The sequence below is a fragment of the Protopterus annectens genome, chromosome 8.part0 (genome assembly GCF_019279795.1).
Source record: "Protopterus annectens isolate FY-2018-M chromosome 8.part0, PAN1.0, whole genome shotgun sequence".
Classification (NCBI taxonomy): Eukaryota; Metazoa; Chordata; order Ceratodontiformes; family Protopteridae; genus Protopterus; species Protopterus annectens.
This window is the reverse complement of record NC_056741.1, coordinates 1953591422-1953608952: the sequence shown is the minus strand read 5'-3', so window position 1 is coordinate 1953608952 and position 17531 is coordinate 1953591422. Positions and strand designations below refer to the sequence as shown.

General features: G+C 38.1%; 1 protein-coding gene across 1 annotated transcript in view; it reads left to right on the top strand.

Moving 5' to 3' along the window:
- The first annotated feature begins 645 nt into the window (after positions 1-645).
- Positions 646-17531, top strand: part of LOC122809756 (carbohydrate sulfotransferase 5-like) — a 137080-nt gene continuing 120194 nt past the window's right edge. Inside the window, exon 1 of the mRNA XM_044081478.1 lies at positions 646-730. The gene's annotated coding sequence lies outside the window, so the exon portion shown is untranslated. The remainder of the gene's footprint in view (positions 731-17531) is intronic.

Sequence of the window (17531 nt, the reverse complement as noted above, 5' to 3'; positions counted from 1 at the left end):
GTAGCTTTACCTGCCCATGGTAGTATTCTGGTAAGGTATTAAATTCTGCTTAATGAATGTTTGATCTGCCCTGCTGTGAGATGATGACAGGCATATGTGTAATGGAAAGTCCCGTGATTGTCTAAGCCAGTTGTAATGTATCCCATTTATCTCCCAGTTTTCTCACATATGGTGAATGAGCCTTTTCTTTTCCCAGTATTTAGTTTCCATAAAATAGAGATACTTGCATGATAATGTAGTTGCCCTCAGTTAGCAGGTATTTGCTCCTAAGCCCATCCCACTTGCATTAAATACTTCTGTATGACAAGATCAAGACAGGGTTCATAACAAATAATTAAAAAAGTAAACAAACTGACATTGTGAACCAAACTTTCTATGCAACACTGCAAGCACTACTTCAGGTAAACCAATTCTGAAAACAGAATTAGTTTCCTAATTTCATGTATAGCTCAAAGAATTTAAAACATGTATGTAGTTAAATGTCAGAATGGAGTGGAGTAAGTTGACAACTTGAACTAAAGAAATCTTCAGCAAAAGTGGCAGATGGAAAACCTGCTTTGCATGCTGTTTATAACTCTTCTTCCTTAGGCTGTAATACGTCAAAATGAGGGTTGGTAACTATGTTGTGTGAATGAGGAATGAATGCACCAAATACATATGTGACTCCCTGAGCAGGATTGCAAAGGTTTCATATGAAAGGCAGGATGATACAGCAAGTGCACTGAATGAGGTAAGAACAAAGGGTAGAATTTTTTTTCCATAATACGATAATTTGATTTTTTTCATGCACTGCTTTCGGATATCTAATAAGTAGATTTTGAAACAACCATGTTTGTATTTGTTTACAGTTGTTTGTGTAATTGTTAAAGAAATTAATACATCCTGAGAGAAGAACATAGATGCATTTCTTGCACTTGCATTTGGAAATTGTCATGTCAGAATTCATCAGTCTATTTTCCTTATCTTTTCAGTATATAAAATATAAACCAGTTAGATGCAGCTTTGCAGAAATAGCTGATGAATATAAAATCAAGAACAAAAGTACAGTCACAGTAGTGGGTATTTTTTGAAGGACATATAATTATTATGACAAAAAAATTCTGTCAATAATATATTTTTGTCTTTTACATGGAGTATTAACCGTTGCTTTTTATCAAGAATGCTTACACTAATTCCAAAAGTAATGTATTTTTTTAGAATGGTAACTATTATATGAAAAGGGTCATATTGATTGTTATATCAGTTTTATCAGTGACACTTTTATTTTTCCTATTCCTTCAATAACCTTAAAAAGGTGACACAAAAATAACTTGATTCAGGTGTGCCGTCGTCTTTAGAAAGGACTTGGATGGTATTTGAAGGGGAACTCAGTCTTTCATTGCTTCTTCACTTGCTGTTAGAATTCAATATAGAGATAGACTCAAACCTCTATCGCTGTACTCAGTCTCCTACAGACTACTGAGAGATGATCAATGCCAGGCACACAAGGTATCCCTAGACCCTGCTCTGGTGAACCTTTTGCACATCTGCAAAAAAAAGCATTAAACTACTAAATCTAAAGAAAGTAAATTTAGCTTTCAGTGTAACTAGGACATGTTGGAGAGACAGATGTGTATCTCAGATAATTCCCATTCTCTGGAACAGACTCCCTATCCATGTGAAATAAAGTCCCTCCCTAACCCTATTTAAGTATAACTTGGACCATTGGATGAGAAAATGAAAACTCATTCCTGGTCTGGTGCCCAAATCTCTGATGGACAGAAGCAGTCAGTCAATCGTGTTTTTTAACAAAAATCACCCCCTACATAAAGGCCCTTGTGATTGTTAGCCTAGTATGGGCCTATGAACCTATTAACCTATTACCTGTTTGCTATCCTTACAATTCCACTGGGGCTTAAGCCTCACTCAAGATGTAGATTATAGTACTGCATACGTTATTACATTATTTGTGCAAGATAATTAAGAATTTTTTTAGAGAAGAAAGGATATTTTTTCTTTTAACTTACGCTACCCTTCACCTATTCTTAAATATTACAGTTAATTTCTGAAATAACCATATACCATGATTTGGAAAGCATTACCCTGAATGTGGGTTTAATAACGTAAACAGATTACAGATAATAACAGATGATGATAATGTAATAAAAATGTTATAGCTGATCCTTCATAACTCAGATAAGGTTATTCACCCTCAACAAATGAAATACGACAAATAGTTTGGGGTAGGTATACTTAGGGACATTATGGGGCCAATTGTCACCCTATATGAACTTTCCACTTACAGCATCGTATCCCTATACCCATGGACTTTATATAAGTCATTCTTGTGGTCGCTGCATTTTGGGCAGAAATAAAATTTTAGCATAGTGACTTTCTTTGATGAACACATCTTTAGACAAAGTGCTATTTTTTTTTTAAACTTGGCTGGGTTGTATCTGGCATTCTATAAGTTTGTGGACCCTGATAGAAGTTCTCTTTGTTCTTATGGGATGTTTTTTCTAATGTTTTCAAAAAGATAGAAAGAATAATTTTGGATTCATCACTTAAATCATTTACAAAATCATAGTTAAGTTATCTATGTGATACAGAGGTCCAGAGATTAAGGTGTGTATAAGGTTATCATTATTTCCTGAGTGTCTGATTTTAATTCATTTGTTTGCACTTTTGTCTTCAGTTTATATAAAAGAATTATAGTAAACTCTCACTTAACAGGAACTCAAGCAACTGGCACTCTCAAGCAACCAGCAAAAAAATTTCAAAGGAATATAATACAAATGTCATGTGTTGCACTTTCTGACCCCCCCCCCCCGCAGAAACACACCTTATGTTTTTAGAGTTTTAGAGTTTTAAAAAGGAAGATATGAATAAATTTTCTCTCTCCTCAACCTGAGAACAAATTAAACTAAGCAAATAGTATAGGGTACAGTATTAGTCAGGCCTGTTTTTAATAGTAACTCTCAAGCAACCAGAAACTACAGTTATCCAGCATTTACCAATCCCCATGGGTGCCGGTTAACAGAGAGTTTACTGTACCCTATTCTTTTATCTCCATGATGTGAAGACGTTCTGTAAAGTAAAATGTGCTATCTCATCTATATTGTTCATTTTTATTTATCTTTTTTTGACCGAGTTAGTCCCACTAAGCTAGTAGTCTCTTTTCAGGGGAGTCCCAAGGTGGTATTTATACTAACTACTCTGTTGTTATACATCTGACCAGCTCAGTACCAAAAGATTGCCAAATTTTTGGTAATCACGGTCACACAAGTAGAAACTGCACTCTTCAAAGCTAAGAATACAGCATCCATGGGACCAGATGACATCCCGGGCTGTGTACTATATGAACAACAAAATGAACTGGCACCTCACTTAAGTGTCATGTTTAATTATAGCCTCACATCAGGCTTCGTGCCCACTGAGTGATGCACAGCTACAGTTATCCCACTCCACAAGGGGGGATCCACCTTGGATCCCAGGAACTACAATCCCATCAGTCTGATGAGCCTGATCTGCAAGGGCATGGAATGCATTATCATGGAACTTATGAACAAAGACATTGGCAACCTTCAAACACTGGACCCCATCCAGTTTGGGTTTGTGAAGGGCCAATCTTGTCTCCTGAACCTGATTGACTTCTTCGAATCAGTCTCCAGAGCTGTGGATGAGGGTAAGGTGGTCCACACAGCTTATCTGGACCTCGCCAAGGCCTTCAACACCATCTCCCACTCTGGAATTATAGATAAACTTACTAAGCTGGGCATAAATCCCTATATCACTCAATGGGTTGCCAACTGGCTTACTGACAGAACCCAGACTGTAAAAGTAGCCGACTTCAAATCCAGCTCCAGACAAGTGGCAAGTGGAGTACCTCAGGGTTTAGTCCTGGGACCACTCTTGTTTGGCATTTACTTCTCTGAAGTACAGGCCAACACTAAAGGACTCTGGCTAACAAAGTTCGCAGATGACTGCAAACTGGGAGCCATTACTGAATCCCCAAATGATGCGGCTATTCTACAAAAGGGCCTTACAGAAACAGATGCCTGGTGCCAAAGCCATGGGCTCAAGCTTAATGCCAAGAAATGTATAGTTATCCCCTTTAGAAAAAAAACATGTACCCATGAATTACCACATAGGTGGCAATACACTAAACATCGAAAATATGATGAGAGACTTAGGGACACAGGTGGACAGTCCTTATATGTGGCACACCTCATCACTAAGGGCTTTTCATCCAGAAAAAAGGAGGTAATTGTCCCACTGTACTCATCCCACATTAGACTCATTATAGAGTATAACGCCCCATTTGGTATGTACCTCACAAGACATCTGCAACAGTTGGAAAGGACGCAGAAATACCTCACTAAATGAATCACAGGCTTAAAGCAGATGCCATATGCTGACCATCTAAAAAACTCCAGCTATACTCTGTTGCATATCGTCTACTCAGAGGTGATCTCTGCTTAACAGACAAGGCCATGTCAAACCCTGAGCTGTTGGACATGCTCCACTTAAAGAAATCCCAATCCCTCAGAGTCACATGCTCCAGAGATCTAAACCTTGTCATCACAATGAACAAAACCTGCTGGAGGGATAGGTTCCTGACCCAGAGACTCCCCATACTCTGAAATAGACTGCCCATACATGTCAAGCAGAGCACCTCCTTGGCCCTCTTCAAAAGGAACCTTGATGATTGGATGGGAGATAGGAAATTCACTGTGGGGATCATGTCAGTCCCCCTGCTAGACAGGGGTCCAGAGAAGTAAATATTATGGGAAGCAATATCCATGGAATTGTTATGGCTAGGCTTGTATAGGCCCTAGGGCCGATAGCCTAGTACCAACCTATGAACCTAATAATTGCAATTATTTTCCTAAACTACTGTTCTTTTCTCTCTGTTCCTTGAGGACAAATGCAAAGCTGCTGCCATCTGCAATGATTTTTAATGTTCTGCTCCAAAGGCACTTTCTACACACTAAATGTAAAATGAAGAGAAACACAGGCCCTACTGACAACTTCATCACCTCACTGATGTCTCATGGTGTACTGTCTTCACATTGGCTTAGCAGACTCATGTGCTCAGCAATAGCTCTCTGATCTTCAGCAAAATGAAAAAAATAAATCCATTAGCCTCTCAGTTCTACTACTTCCAGGTGACTGGTGTGGGGACATAGTATGCATAAGCAAATTTATTTAATTGAAGGATCATTAAAGCAAATCTACAAAAATGTATTAATAAATATCTTGGTACTGTGGAGGCTTTAGAAGATGTCATGACTCCTACTCCCTTTAACAGAAGTCTTTTGAATGGTCCATCCATTTAGCAGGACTTGTTGCTGAACTTGAAAACCGGTAATAGCCAGGACTACAATCTCTACTTCAAAAAAAAAAAGAAAAACACAGAAAATTCTTTATTGACTGCTAGCACAGTCCTTTGTTTTTTTTTTTCTGGCCAGCAAGTTCATAGCATTGTTGTTATTTATTTTTTCTTTCTTTAACCACACCATTTATAATGAATGCGTTTTGATGTGACCTAAATTCTTCTGTTAAATGAAGAGACTTCCATCTTAAAATGTACATTTTAGTAGCATTTCTGTCATCAGTCTTGTAATTTATCCTGGAAATCCATAACTTCCAGTATATTCTCAATGTACAACTTAAACCGGTGAGTAGTAAACATCAGCTTTAACCTCATTAACCACCTCTGCCTCAAAAGACTGACCTCATCTGTCAGAAAGCATCCATCTTCTCTGCTATGTGCTCCTTTGCATTTTGGATTGTTTGTCACAGGGGGTTTCAATCAGATATAACAGTTATGTGATACAGGGTGCTACCTTAGCTTTCTTCTGCACTCCTGATTTTCTATCATTACAGTGTTCAAGGTGAGTACTTGTCCAGATGTTATTCTCAGCAGTGTGCTTTCAGAAAAATGTAGAATCACACAAAAATGTATCAGGTATGACAGTACTTGTTACGTTTTTTCAATATTCTGTACAATAGCAGATGTAAGGCCTCTGAAAAGGAGAAAAAGCTGTTTCCTGTAAATACAAACTCAGATAATTATATCTGACTTTAACTTAGAGTAATATTATAGACTGTACAGGACAGACATGAAGGCAGCTTTCAAATTCATTGACATTTACTTAATATACTCTGAAGAGCTCTTCTTTAAATGCTTAGCTGATACTGTATGCCCTCAGGCAAAGGTATTCTGAAAAAGGTATATACAATATAAATTCATGTAGCTATCAACAAATACTGCACATTTTACTGTCATATGTGCCTTGCATTAAAAATGTTTTATCTTCGGATTCCTTATTTTTGGTACATAACATATATAAGACTATTGATGTAGTCAGATCAGAGAACAGCAGGTACTATTAAACACACTAAGGAGGAGAAAGTGCCCAAATGAAATCAATAAGCCATAGACAAGGCACTCAGAAACATTACTTCCCATGTTGCACTCAGTCTTTATTAAATCCAGTAAAATGTCTTAAAATAAACACAAGCACAAATAAAACCATTAACGCTTTAATGTTTCAGCGCAGTTTCTTCACCACAGTCAGACTTAACCAGAAGAACCACAGCAATTAAATGTCTTACTTATATAACAAATCATAAACTAACCTCTCATTACTTACTTGAGTTGTTAAATCATACTATCAGTTATGAAGCACCCAGTTCAACTCTACTAATAGTATCCTTGAAGTTATGTTAAGGGAGAATATGTTTAATTATACAATTATAAATAAACAATCAACAATAATAAATGTAATAACAGTAAATGAAAAAATAAGTCGAATCCTTCTAAAAACTATATGTTTTTTAAAAAAAAACACATTAAAATAAGGCACACATTTTAAATCTCTGGGTCCATCTAGTGGTAAAAACACTAAACTCTTGAACTTATTAAAATACACCCTTACATGTGAATAAATATATATATGAGATATGTTTTTTTATTATGCTTTGTCTTACAAAATAATGTCATTTTTGCACTTAGGGAGATGTTAATAATGAAGCATTTTATTGTTGATTTCATATCTAGTAGCATTTTAATTTTAGAACAGAAAGGTTGGGAAGCAACTAATTTAATTAATTTTCAGGTATTCAAAGAATTTTGTGAATATCTTGAGTTTTCACCTTTTTGCATATCCCTATTTTTTTTTTTAATGGGGATGGAACAAGTCTCTCTGTGGTGCAAAACATCTATTAAATGTCTTGGAATTCTTATGTATGATTTTGTCAGAATAACTGATCAAATATAGAATAATATTTCTGTATGTGTTCCTACTACTGGCAACAGCAATCAAACAACATACTTTTGTCCTAAAAAGTGTAAGTATAACAATCTTAAATCTTTATACATCACAATAAAAACAGAACACAAAAGAATAAAAAATAAAAAAATAAAAAATTATAATCATAATAATCAATAATACAATAAACTCTACATTAAACTTATAAACTTAAAAGCCCAAAAACATGAAAACAACCAACGCAAACTATCTTTTTAATGATAAGTTCTTTAAAATACAATTAATAGACACAGAGTCATTTAAACCTGGATGCATATAGGCAGCTGTACGGATCTGCCAAAAAAGTTCGCAGATTTTCAAAAGGTTTTGCCAAGGACAATCGGGCAAGGGGGGTAGTCTGGACTTTATGGACCAATACTTATATGCTGACAAAATGTTTAACATGTTAGACACGGGATTCTACCCTTTGGTCACCATCAATGAAGTTAACCAAGCTTATTCTAGGATAAGAGGTGGTATCGAAGATTTATTCTTGGAAAGGGTCATTGACATCGACTGCTACCATTACTTGACGGTGGTGGCCCCCAGGCTCCCCGTCTTGTTTGGTATTCCTAAGATTCATAAATCTATTAGAGACCCACCTTTCCGTCCTATTGTTGACGGTCGTGGGTCTATCACTTACGCGTGTGCCAAACTCGTTGATAATATTTTGAAACCACTATTAGAACTCGAGTTGCAAATTTGTAAAGACTCGTGGAGTTTTTTACACGACATAGGGATCATCCCTTTTAATAGTGAGTGGTGGTTTCTAACCATTGACATTAAAGATCTTTATACCGTCATTCCTCAACAGCTTGGCACACAGTGGGTAAGTGAATTTCTTAGGAATAAAAAGGTTAGTGACAATAATGTATACTTGGTTGAAACTTTATTAGAAACTGTATTGAATTCTAATTTTATGCTGTTTGAGGGTAACATTTACCTCCAGTGTTCAGGTGTAGCGATGGGTTCACCGTGTGGGGGCAGTTTTGCCAACTGTGTGTTGGCATACTGGGAAAAGACATTCCTTTTTTCTGACACCGTATTTAATGATTGTGTCACCTGGTACACTAGGTACCAGGACGACATGTTTATATTGTGGAAAGCTGATCCCTCTCTGGTTCCTTCCTTTATAGAAAGGATTTCTAACATGACCAGTTTTTTAGAATTCACTTACAACTTACAGGAATGGCGTACTAGTTTCCTAGACATTTTGTTGATTAAGGATTCTGTTAACCAAAGCCTTAGGAGTGAGATCTATAGGAAATCCACTTACTCTAACACATTCCTTTATTATACTAGCAGCCATCCTAAACATCAGAAAAGAACGGTCATAAAAGGGCAGATGGTTAGGGCCGCCAGGATTGTTTCTGACTATGAAGACTTTTTAGTTGAATGTGAGCGCCTTACTGGCATGTTTACCAATAGAGGGTACCCCTCTGGTCTTGTTTTCGACATAAAATCTGAAGTTATTAATAAAAGGAGTTCAGGTTTTTATAAACAAATTTTGTCTACTGTAAGACATGCCCCACATGGTGATGATAGTTCAGAGAATAGTGTTCCGCTGGAGAACCAAACAGGCCCTTTTGTTACCGGATTTCTGTGCACCTTCAGTTTAGACTATTTGTCTATTTTGAAGGTGCTAAAAAAGAATTGGTCCTTGCTCACAGAAGATCCCCATTTACTCAACAAGTTTGGTGATGGCCCCAAAGTTACTTTTAGGAGAGGGCAAAATTTGAAATCATTGCTGGAGGTTAGATCTAACGCTATGAGAGTCCGCAAAGTAGGCATGACTAAATGTGGGTCATGTAGGCAGTGTAAACATGTGTGTACAAATGCCACGATTAGGCTGAGAGATCAGGTCTATAAAATTAATGGCAAATTCAATTGTGAGACCAGGGGCGTTGTTTATGTGGCCAACTGTCAAAGATGCAATGCATTTTACATCGGTAAGACCGAAAGAAAAATTAGGCAGCGCATCTATGAGCACATATATGCTATAGGTAAAGGTAAACACAACAACGCTCTTGCTAGACACATTGGTTATTTTTCTGACCACTTCTTTAAGTTCACAGTTTTGAAGAAAGTAGATTGTGACGTTCGAGGTGGTCCTTGGCAAAACCTTTTGGAAATCTGCAAACTTTTTTGGCAGATCCGTACAGCTGCCTATATGCATCCAGGTTTAAACGACTATGTGTCTATTAGTTGTATTTTAAAGAACTTATCATTGAAAAGATAATTTGCATTGGTTGTTTTCATGTTTTTGGGCTTTTAAGTTTATAAGTTTAATGTAGAGTTTATTGTACTATTGATTATTATGATTATAATTTTTTAATTTTTTCTGTTTTATTCTTTTGTGTTCTGTTTTTATCATGATGTATAAAGATTTAAAATTGTTATACTTACACTTTTTAGGACGAAAGTATGTTGTTTGATTGCTGTTGCCAGTAGTAGGAACATACACCCCTTAATGGGGTTATGTGATTTGTTAGTTTGAATTCACTCAATTAGCATAATTAATTTTATATAACTGTGTTTGGTACTTAGAAATGTTTAATCTTTTTGTCTTAAGAAGGAGCATCATTGAGGTCTCCGAAAACATGTGCTTACTTTATTAAATTTATTTTACATCGTTAGCCTTGGACTTGTGCTTCCTACAGCTCATTTGTTTGGTTTACTTGGTTTGTCGATTTCTTTGTTTAGTGCTTTTTGGTTTATACTGAAAACCATAAATAATGCCACATAACGAAGCATAAGTACTTTTGCTATTCTTTTATTCTCCCTTGAATAAATGGTTTATTAAAATACTAAGATCTAGGAGACACAGTTGCACAAAGAGCATCATTACCAGTACAGAATGCTATTTAAAATGGTAGTCTCCGTCTTAATTTCAAAGATGTGACAGCATATTTCTTTCATTTCAAGTTTTGACGGATAGCCTAATTCTACTGCATCCCTGAGATCTTTGTCAAAACAACAAGCCTGTATTAATAAAACTCAACAAACAAAAGTGATAACCTAACAATACAAACAGCCATATAAACAGCACTTTTGCATATCCTGAGTATTGATGTAAATAACCGTTACTGTTTTTTTTAATACTATTTGTTCTTGTAATAAAATGTATTAGTTATATTTGTAGATTGAGTTATAACAAAGTTATGGACCCATATTTATTAACAGTTAAGTCATATACTTTTCTTAAAACTGCCTAGACCTGAATATTCAAAACAAGATATGTTTTCAGACACCTACATTTTTTTTGTACATCTCCTGCATTTTGTCCTACATTTAAATAGTTTTGTTTCTATTTATCATTTCTTAAATATTTTTATTGACTTCACTGATACATGTCTTATTGGTCTGTTTGATAACAGCTTTTACTATAAAATCCGTTTTTGTGTTTAATGTGTCATCCTGTCCTGATGAAGTTTGCATATTAAACAAATGAAAGCGCTAAACAAATGTAATTTGCCTAGAGTGGTCTTTTTGAGTTATTAAGGCACTTGGTTTAATTTATTTGCTCTTTTTCTGTTTCACTAATGTATGTGCGTGTTGAAAGCATTATGAAATTTGCAGTAAGACAATAGAAATTTAATTACCATGCTATATAATATTTTTCTTAACCTTGCAATAGGCTTAAATGGACTCATTGCTTTGGTGTGTATACTTTAAGTAGTAGAAGGAGAAGGAGATTAGTTCTATGAATGATCTAGCTCTCTTAATCTCAGAAATAACTATGAATGATTTAGCTCTCTTAATCTCAGAAGTAACTTTTGGAAAATTCTAGATCTGCAATAATGTGTAATTAATAATTACTTAATAATTAAGCCTGATGATGCGAAGACTAGAGCTGAATCTATGGCACCCACAGATCCCCTGTCTAGTTTCCAGCATTTTTTGCTGCAATGTATTACCACAATGGAATGCTGTGGTATATGTAGTGCACACATTATTATCTTATTAGTGTTTTAAAAGCCTTTTCAGAATATGGGGAGAGATAAGAAAAAGAACATTGTCACATTCCACTTTAATAAAGAAACCAAACATCAAAAGACCTTTATTAACATAATTTTCTTTCATAGCACATTGACAAACATTAAATGACCATCCATAATGGCAGCGTAACACCACTCACCCTTGGAGAATAAGCAGTGTCCTCCATTTGTTCACTTATCCTCACACTTCAGGCAGCATTCAACAGCTCACCTTCATCCCAAAGCCTAATTTTTCATTCAAGCCACCAGGTGCAAGCAGCATCCACACACTCAGTTCCAACACTCTAAACTTCCTCCAATTATACACCAGAAGGGGAACAGAAGAGGGGCAAGCCTGTCCCTCTTCTCCGCCCATAGGCCTCATCCCAATCAAAACACCAACAGCTTCCTGCACCAACAACTTCCATAATAAAAAAAGGAGGAGAGACGGGCAGGCAACAAAATCATGCCAAAATGTGGATCCCAACAGGCAACTCCCCATCTCAAATGTTTTAAAGACCCCCCCCTTTACATATCTCACTTCCTCCCTTCATCCTTCCACTAGTTATCCCTTTCTTGCCTTCTCTTCCTGTTAAGCCTGCCTTTTCTACATAACCTTTCTAACCCCCACCTTCCCCTACCTGCTCAACTACACCCTCCCCTCCCCAATAAAGATGTCCCATGACAGATTTGTCTGTTCCAAACATCATTTATCATGTTCCACTTTAATAAAGAAACCAAACACCAAAAGACCTTTGATGACATTTGTTGATTAAACATAAAGAAATAAATGCATCAAACTTTATTAACATAACTTTCTTTCATTTCAGATGATAAGAAAAAGAACATTGTTACATTCCACTTTAATAAAGAAACCAAACATCAAAAGACCTTTATTAACATAATTTTCTTTCATTTCACATTGACAAACATTGACAAACATTAAATGACCATCCATAATGGCAGAGTAATGCCACTCACCCTTGGGGAATAAGCAGCATCCTCCATCTGCTTGCTTATCCTCACACTTCAGGCAACGTTCAACTGCTCACCTTCATCTCAAAGCCTCATTTTTCATTCAAACCTCCAGGTGCAAGTAGCATCCACACACTCGCTTCCACCACTCCAAACTTCCTTTCTCCAATTATACACCAGAGGGGGAACAGAAGAGGGGAAAGCCTGTCCCTCTTTTCCACCCACCAGCCTAACTCAGGCTGTTCCTCCTCACTCCCTCCAGTCACTGACCAACTCTTCCAAAAACAATCCCAGATTTAAATTAAATAAATCAAGACCAAAATTAATAAGATGGACCCTCCATCTTCCCTGAACTACATAGGGTCCCTATCAGCAAACTCATTATGCTGTATGGTACTCACTTCCATCACCCCTAACTACTTTGAAAGTTTACAAACTTCCATGCCCTCTCAACTGCAGAAAACATCTTAGCATCCCTCCAAGTCAAATAAGGAATAATCTCCGACTATGCCAAACATAAAGTTGGATATAATTTCCTTAAAGCTAAAAAATCCTCCCTTATCTGATACACCAACTGATGCTTTAGTGTCACACCCAGATTATTACCTGCTAGGTGCACCAGCAAAATTTGAGGAAGCCCCACTTGAGTCTGAATCATTGTAAATACTTGAAGCAGCTGGTTCCACTTATACCCTCTAATGCCATGCCATGTGACTTTCCAACTGAACTGGTGTAACCCCAAATCAGAACTGTTACTCCTGACCGCAGCCCTCCTTGCTGCCCAGTACATGTACGAATGGCTAATGATGAAAATACTTTTGCCTAAAAGAGAGGGGAAAAAAAGGATTAATAATGAAAGAACAAAACACCCTCGCTTATCTAATATAAGCCAAAAGGTATTGAAAGACCATCGCCCCACACTTTAATGACTTCAGTCGAGCTGCCCCCCCTTGCCGAATCAGACACCCAGCCCATCCTAAAAGAATGAGTGGAAAATTTCTTTCCATCAAGGCCCATACTATGAAAAAGCCTTCTCATGACTAAAATCAACTGTCCCCCTGTTAACGCCCTACCTCCTACTGACTGGAAAACTAGCTCCTGTGGTCTACCTTTATGAGCCACAAACAATCTCCTTGCCCATGCCACTGGACACATCTGCTCCAACCTGTCTTCCTCCAAAACTATTGGTGCACCTTTTCTCACCTGATCAGTCTTAGATGACCTTAACCTAATATGAATTGCTCCGGGGAGCCATACATCATTCAACACCAATGACCTCAATGACTCTGACACCCCAAATGCTCCAAAGTACATCCATACAGTCAGTATTCCCCACAATACATGATCCTCTGAATCCCCAAATATCCTACCCAAACCCTGTAGCAACACCTTTAAAATCCCCTTTGTCACCAGCCAATGCCTATCCCTGTTCATCCCTTCCTCCCTGCCCCATCCTTTCAACACTCACCCGACTGTCCAGGATTTAGTAAAATCCTTTAGTCTTGCCATCTGTGCAAACACATTAATTGACACCAAGTCCACTTTCATCAATTTCACCAACTTCCCTGCACCCTAGCCCCAGCTAAATATCACAATAGCAACTTTTCTGACCACACACATGCCTCCTCTGGTAATTGCCTAACAAACCTGCCAAAATCATGCAATTCCCTACCATAAGCCTTCCTGGTAGATAGTGCCCAGGACTGCTGAACCAACCTGCTGTATCACTGCTGCCCAATCTGCCACACCTCATCTGGCTCCACCAGGGGGTCCTCTGCTGCCATCGGGGCCACCTGCCAAAACCTGGAAAACTGAAAACAAGACAAGTTGTCAGCAATCCCATTCTTCACCCCCGGCACATGTACCCCTGTGAGAGAAAAATTAATCAACAAACTTTGGAGAACCAATTTACGTGATACCAGCAGTAAACATTCTGGCTTAGCCATCTTACCCTGTAAAACTCTCACAGCTGCAATATTATCAGAATTAAAAACAACCCTCCTGCCCCACAAACATTCCTGCCACACCACCGACATCGCCTAGATTGGCATCATTCCCAGAAAGGCACCATCTTCCTTCCAGTCCTCCAGCCATTCAGGAGGCGATGGCAAACCACTGCCCTGCAGAAAATGCCCCCATACCCAGGCCTTCCACCACATCAGTAAACAGCTGTAAATCCCCCTGACCTACCCAATCTAGCTACCAAAAGGTGACGCCATTAAATTGTCGCAAAAACTGCAGCCACAAGGTTAAATCCTCACATGTTAATTTCCCAGCTCACACTCAGTGCCCCCTTAAAATAGAAATGCCACTAACCGACAAAATGTCTACCTCAGATGGACTGCCCGACAGGCAAAATTCAATAACCCCAAAAGTTCCATAGCATCCCTCACCCGCAACTTATGCTTAGCCTTCATCCAAACTATCTTCTCCTTTAGCCTAGCTACTTTCTCTCCTGGTAGGCAAAATAATCCTAGCCCCGCATCCACGCTCAACCCCCAAGAAATCTAATGCTTCCCTGGGCCCTCCAACTTGTAAGTGACCAATGGGACCCAAAACTCCTCACACATCCTCAAAAACTCCTGCATCACCAATGCAGCTCCCTCTTTCCCTTCACTCACTAGTAAAACGTCAACCAACTAATGCACCAATCTCTGTTTCTTCACCCACTGTTGCCATACCCAATGTAAAGCCATGCTAAACATTTCAAAAGTGGAGCAAGCCACTGCACATCCCATCGGCATAGCTGTGTCAAAATAAAAATTATCCCCAGCCACTATGCCCAACAATGGCCAATCCTCCTCATGTACTGGCAAAAGATGAAAGGCAGACTCAGCACCCAATTTCACCACCCATGGATCCTCAAAACCTGTGATGATGCAGACTGCATCATCCAATGATGTGTAACTCACCTTAGCCTCCTTCACTGGGATAAAATCATTGACAGACTTCCCTTCAGGATAAGATAAATAGTGAATCAAATGAAATTCACCTGGTTTCTTTTTGGGAACCAACCCCAAGGGTGACACCTTAAAATGGATAAATGGGCGGCTACAAAACGGGCCCAGTAACCTGCTCGCCTGAAGCTCTTTCTAGACCAAAGTTTCCAAAATATCCTCCCTCCCCTGCATACCTCCCAACTGTACTGAATTACTCAGGTTTTACCGAGTTTTGGGGTCCAAAACATGTGGTGCCATGATTCCTGAGTGGCTACCCTTAATTTCCAAATTTCTGGCTGTTTTTTTTTAATTTTTTTCCCCCGGCTTTTTGAGCTGATGTCATCATGTGCGCAATGATGTCAGCTCTGTGAAATGGCCTGCCAGCCTGTCTGAATGGAGCTGAACTCAAACAATAATTGCATGCATTTCTATCCACCCACAAGTAAGGAAATGGAAGTTTGTACACTACTTTACTGGGGAAGAAAAAGGTGGTTTCCTTTGGTTCTATGTGTATTTTATTAGGGGTAAGATGCTCAGGAAGGCTTTCTCTGAAGGAGTGCAGATGCAACCCATTAACTAACAGTCCACCCAAATGTCTACTTCAAAGATGTTTTGTTCCTTTTAGCTTTTAGTAGGATACCAATGAAAACCTTTGTGATGGAGCATTTCACATCAGCTCACTGTGCTTTGTATTCAGCAAAGTTAACATTTCATCAGCATGGTCAGAATATGTATGTTTATAAATATATGAAATATGGTGCATGCTGGCAGAATTTCTGTTTAGCTTGGCTACAGTTTGTGATCTGAACCACCCCCCATCATCATTATCCTGCATGAAACAAGTGTGCAGCCTAGCACACTCTGTTGTTAGGGTTATTACCTCCTCATTCACTTGGTAAAGGACGGTATGCATTTGAAATAACCAGAGGCATGGAAAAATGGCAAAGAATTTAGAGCAAAAATATTTGCTCAGTGTACCCCAATAGTGGCATAAAACAATTACTTAGAAACTGAAATATCATGTATCTCTGTGTATAAAAGTAACTCAAATACTAAAGAGTTAACTTTTACAGTACTAAAAGTGAACTCCAGTCCTTTGCAGTAGCCAGTAGCTGTTGTGGTGTGGTGTTGTCCTGCAAAAATCTCATTTTTACTAAAGCAAAAGTCCCACTTTTGTACTTATGAAAAGGGAGCACTCATACTTGGCTCTACAGGGTGAAGTACATTTTTCAACATCTTTCGGAAACGTTATGGTTCATCTAAATGAAGGTATTTGGCATATACTTATACTACATAACCTGCTTAGAGGTAGGAGTACTTCTCTGAAAACTGCTTCATATAGTTTAGGGTGATAACATCACTTACGGTTATACTGACTGATGTTTTGGAGATATGTACATTTTTTAAATGTTATGAAAAACTTGAATAGTTTCCAAGCTCGAATACAAAAGCTAGACCTATGATTACACTCCTGCTGAAGGCTCACATGCATTACAGAAGTAACTTAAAATACTCGTATGTTATTTGAACTCACTAGAACTTCTAACTTCTGCTTATTTGGTATTTGCACCTGCTTTCCCTCTAGGCACTTTGTTTTTCAAGGAAGAAAACTTGAATTGTTATATTTAAAAAACACTGTACAGTATTAAGACTGAAGGCACACATCTCATGTAAATGGTGTCTGAGGGGTTGATCACCCGATGGAACTTAACAGGGTAAGCTGCAGAGATGAGCGAGGGAATGCAGGTAATTATGATGACAAGAACAGACCTCCTTTGGTGAGAAGAGAATGGAGAAATGCTGTGTGTGTGTGTGTGTGTGTGTGTGTGTGTGTGTGTGTGTGTGTGTGTGTGTGTGTGTGTGTGTGTGTGTGTGTGTGTGTAAAATGCCCTAGGTGAATATACCTGGTAGCTAGAGGTACTCAGGCTCAAACCCTAAGCATTGGGTACAGGAGTCCCTACCCACCACCACTTCCACATGTATGTCTCATATTTTTGTTCTATTGCTCATACAATCTGTGGTTTTTGGGATATTTGTGACAAATCAGTGAAGGACTGAGGTTGAGAGCTATATGGTGAGATGTGAGAACTGAATTCACTAAATGATAGCTGTTTAAGTTTCAGTCTCCTACATTTCAGGAAACCGATGATTTGATATAGTGGTATATTGAAAACCAAAAAGAATATGGACCAAGTGCTGAACAGTACTAAAACACAAATCCAAGAGCACTTGAAGGAAATAAGGCTGCAGGCAATAGTTCGATAAATTTATTGAGGTACCACAAAAGAACATAAATGCTAACAGCACTCCACACTGCGTTTTCGTTTACAAGTAACTTCATCAGA